This window comes from Borostomias antarcticus (genome assembly GCF_949987555.1).
Source record: "Borostomias antarcticus genome assembly, chromosome: 9".
Lineage (NCBI taxonomy): Eukaryota > Metazoa > Chordata > Actinopteri > Stomiiformes > Stomiidae > Borostomias > Borostomias antarcticus.
Window position 1 is genome coordinate 4,728,615 of NC_140242.1, and position 5,000 is coordinate 4,733,614.

At 53.8% G+C, this 5,000-nt stretch overlaps 1 protein-coding gene across 5 annotated transcripts in view; it reads left to right on the forward strand.

The window, feature by feature from the left end:
* The window catches only part of kalrna (kalirin RhoGEF kinase a), a gene marked incomplete at both ends in the record, with an annotated part of 193,384 nt that overhangs the window by 164,873 nt on the left and 23,511 nt on the right, over positions 1 to 5,000 (forward strand). The window lies entirely within an intron of this gene.

Here is a 5,000-nt window from a genome sequence, read left to right on the forward strand (position 1 = left end):
CTGAGGAACGCCTTGAAACTCCACAGTGTTACTGTCACACACTCCCCTCGGGAGCAGGAGTTACTGTCACACACTCCCCTCAGGAGCAGGAGGAGTTACTGTCACACACTCCCCTCGGGAGCAGGAGGAGTTACTGTCACACACTCCCCTCGGGAGCAGGAGTTACTGTCACACACTCCCCTCGGGAGCAGGAGGAGTTACTGTCACACACTCCCCTCGGGAGCAGGAGTTACTGTCACACACTCCCCTCGGAGCAGGAGTTACTGTCACACACTCCCCTCGGGAGCAGGAGTTACTGTCACACACTCCCCTCGGGAGCAGGAGTTACTGTCACACACTCCCCTCGGGAGCAGGAGTTACTGTCACACACTCCCCTCGGGAGCAGGAGTTACTGTCACACACTCCCCTCGGGAGCAGGGGTTACTGTCACACACTCCCCTCAGGAGCAGGAGGAGTTACTGTCACACACTCCCCTCAGAAGCAGGAGGAGTTACTGTCACACACTCCCCTCAGGAGCAGGAGGAGTTACTGTCACACACTCCCCTCGGGAGCAGGAGTTACTGTCACACACTCCCCTCGGGAGCAGGAGTTACTGTCACACACTCCCCTCGGGAGCAGGAGTTACTGTCACACACTCCCCTCAGGAGCAGGAGGAGTTACTGTCACACACTCCCCTCGGGAGCAGGAGGAGTTACTGTCACACACTCCCCTCGGGAGCAGGAGTTACTGTCACACACTCCCCTCAGGAGCAGGAGTTACTGTCACACACTCCCCTCAGGAGCAGGAGGAGTTACTGTCACACACTCCCCTCGGGAGCAGGAGTTACTGTCACACACTCCCCTCAGGAGCAGGAGTTACTGTCACACACTCCCCTCGGGAGCAGGAGTTACTGTCACACACTCCCCTCGGGAGCAGGAGTTACTGTCACACACTCCCCTCGGGAGCAGGAGGAGTTACTGTCACACACTCCCCTCAGGAGCAGGAGGAGTTACTGTCACACACTCCCCTCAGGAGCAGGAGTTACTGTCACACACTCCCCTCGGGAGCAGGAGGAGTTACTGTCACACACTCCCCTCGGGAGCAGGAGGAGTTACTGTCACACACTCTCCTCAGGAGCAGGAGGAGTTACTGTCACACACTCCCCTCGGGAGCAGGAGGAGTTACTGTCACACACTCCCCTCAGGAGCAGGAGTTACTGTCACACACTCCCCTCGGGAGCAGGAGGAGTTACTGTCACACACTCCCCTCGGGAGCAGGAGGAGTTACTGTCACACACTCTCCTCAGGAGCAGGAGGAGTTACTGTCACACACTCCCCTCGGGAGCAGGAGGAGTTACTGTCACACACTCCCCTCAGGAGCAGGAGGAGTTACTGTCACACACTCCCCTCAGGAGCAGGAGGAACCGGGGGAGGCGAGGTCTTCCTGGCAGCGTGGTGACGGGGAACATACCTCTCTGATTCAGACTGACCCAGCAGGTATCTCTGCCCCTGCTGCTGACAGAGAGGGACGTCAGGAGGCCTCTGGGATACGGACAGACGGGGGATTAGCCTGAATCATCTGCCCATGCCGGCGGTGTGGATGCTCTGGCTCCCTGGTGCTCAGTGGAGCTGTAGGCTAGCGGTTAGCGGCTCTGTATCTGTTAAAATCCTCCAGCTTGTTCTCTCTCGTCTATGAATACATCCATTCACGGCTCCAGACATGTCTCAGTGTAATTATAGACCTTGAATGGGTGAGCTCCACTCCGCAGACCTGCTGGACTGAGGTCACTTGTGTTTCTGCATACCTGACAACCTGAGGTACACGCACTGTCTAGCTGCTCAATGAGCTTTTCAACCAGTATTGATATGGACAATCTCAGTTAGTGATTGTCTCTGCTTCAGCTGTGTTCCAGCGTGGTTCTGTGTCTGTCTGTCTGTTGTGTTCTAGCGCGTTCTCAGGTCCTATAAGGTGCTTGCTGGTGAGCTGTCTGGCGCTGGAGGGTCTCAGTGTGTGAGGCGTCAGCAGCACAATGTGACTGGTTGTTGTCATGTGTGCTGAGCGAGGAGGAGAGCCTGCCGACAGCAGCCTTCACCCCGGGGAACCCACTCAGCTGGGCAGAGGTCGACAGGAAGCACAGGGGAGGGGTGTCCTCTCCTCCCCCTCCTCCTCTCCTCCTCCTCCTCCTCCCCCTCCTCCCCCTCCTCCTCTCCTCCCCCGCCTCCTCTCCCCCTCCTCCTCTCCTCCCCCTCCTCCTCTCCTCCTCTCCTCCCCCTCCTCCTCTCCTCCCCCTCCTCCTCTCCTCCTCTCATCCCCCTCCTCCTCTTCTCCTCCTCCTGCTACAGCACCTATCTAACTCCCTGCTGAATGTTTGCTACGACTCAGCAATGTGCAGGAATGAAGAAGTGTGTTTATATCTGGCCGATTATCTGTTTCCCACAGCAGCTGACAATGTTTTGCTCTGTCAAGGTCGCTCTACAGGTTGTTAAAGTGTTGAGCTCTTGTTAAAGTGTTGAGCTGTGTCAGGGTGGCTCTACAGATTGTTTGGCCCAACTCGTTTATCAGCAGACCTAATCCCAGCCGCCCGGCCAAGTCCACCGAAACACGACACCACTCATCCGCTCAGTCACAGTCACACAGACGCCCTTTGGAGCCTGAATGCTGCCAGGCTGCTGTTGGTTCTAGTGGTGGTTCTGGTGTTGGTTCTAGTGGCGGTTCTGGTGTTGGTTCTAGTGGTTGTTCTGGTATTGGTTCTAGTGGTGGTTCTGGTGTTGGTTCTAGTGGTGGTTCTGGTGTTGGTTCTAGTGGTGGTTATGGTGTTGGTTCTAGTGGTGGTTGTAGTGGTGGTCCTGGTATTGGTTCTGGTATTGGTTCTAGTGGTGGTTCTTGTGCTGGTTCTGGTGTTGGTTCTGTGTTGGTTCTAGTGGTGGTTCTGGTGTTGGTTATAGTGGTGGTTGTAGTGGTGGTCCTGGTATTGGTTCTGGTGTTGGTTCTAGTGGTTATTCTGGTGTTGGTTCTGGTGGTGATTCTGGTGTTGGTTCTGGTGTTGGTTGTAGTGGTGGTTCTGGTGTTGGTTCTAGTGGTGGTTGTAGTGGTGATCCTGGTATTTGTTCTGGTGTTGATTCTAGTGGTGGTCCTGGTGTTAGTTCTAGTGGTGGTCCTGGTGTTGGTTCTGGTGTTGGTTCTTGTGATGGTTCTGGTGTTGACTCTAGTGGTGGTTCTGGTGTTGGTTCTGGTGTTGGTTCTAGTGGTGGTCCTGGTGTTGGTTCTGGTGTTGGTTCTAGTGGTGGTACTGGTGTTGGTTCTAGTGGTGGTACTGGTGTTGGTTCTAGTGGTGGTCCTGGTGTTGATTCTAGTTGTGGTCCTGGTTGTGGTTCTGGTGTTGGTTCTAGGGAGAACAGGCTTGCTGGAAGAATGCTAGGGAGAGTGAAAAAGGAGAACATGATCTGTCTGTTAGTGGAGCAGTACACACACACACACACACACACACACACACATATACACACACACACACACACACACACACACACACACACACACACACACACACACACACACACACACACACTCTCAGCCTAATGGGGACCGGCGCCTTGTTTTTCCGCCACACACTCAGAGAGGGGCGTGTTGCCAGCAGGTCTGCGTGGTGCGTCCAGAGTACCCCTCAACTAGCCAATCAGCACACAGCCTCCAGAGTGCTCCTCAGCTAGCCAATCAGCACGCAGCCTCCAGAGTGCTCCTCAGCTAGCCAATCAGCACGCAGCCTCCAGAGTGCTCCTCAGCTAGCCAATCAGCACGCAGCCTCCAGAGTGCTCCTCAGCTAGCCAATCCGCACGCAGCCTCCACCAGCGACAGGAACTGACCTCCCACTGACTCTATCATCTGACCAGGATTGAATGGCACTAAATATGAAGTAGTACTCTGGCTGCTTCACAGATCGCGCGCACACACACACACACACACACACACACACACACACACACACACGTGCCCTGTGCGACCGTGTGGAAGAGGCTCTGCAGACAGAGGCCCATGGAGGGGCTGTGTGAAGAGCAGTGTTCCTTATCAAAGAAGCCATTCAGCACTCCTCTTCCACACAGACCACAACTAAACACTGGTCCTCCTCAGACCCCCTCTCTCTCCCTGTCTGTCTCTCTCTCCCTATCTTTCTCTCTCCCTGTCTTTCTCTCTCTCCCTTTGTCTCTATCCCTCTCTCTCTATCACCCCCCCTTTTATCTCCCTGTCCCTGTCCCTACACAAGGCTACTTTACTCTATACATTCATTCAGCCAGCCAGTCAACCAGCCAGTCAACCAGTCAGTCAACCAGTCAGTCAGTCAGTCAGTCAGTCAGTCAGTCAGCCAGTCAACCAGTCAGTCAGTCAGTCAGTCAGTCAGTCAGTCAGTCAGTCAGTCAGTCATAGTTAGTTAATGTTCTACAGGGAGTAATATGTCTGCCCCTCCCCCTCATAACCTACTAGGGGACTCCCTCTCCATGTCGGACAGATGAGTTCTTTCCTACCAGGCTGGTTTGGGATCTGAAGGGTTGTCTCTGCCTCTGAGGCTGATTGGGATTCTCCATAGTCACTAACATTCACCCGTTTATCAGCATTGTAAGAGTGAGGATAGTCTCTCTCCAGACTCAAATATTACGTTGAATCGCTGTGATCTGCATGCTACATAATAGAGTCTGGGCTAGAGGTCTTCTCGGGTCTAAAATGTGGACCCGAAACCGAGATGGACCCGAGACATTCGTTCCGAGATCCGACTAAATCCGATCATTTTTAAAAATACTGGACCCGATTTTGACCCTAGTAGCATTAATCGCTTAGGCTGTCACGGCTGTTGGCTTGCATGCTGTTGCATCACAGTCGGATGGAATTGCGATTTATCCTCCTGTTTTGTCAGGCTGTGATGTGGCAGCATGGTCGTAAATAAATAAGGCTACACAAAGCTGCCCCTAGGTTTGACCTCTTTATATTCATTTTCTTTCAGCTTATTTTTCACAAGGTAGGCTACAAGGTAG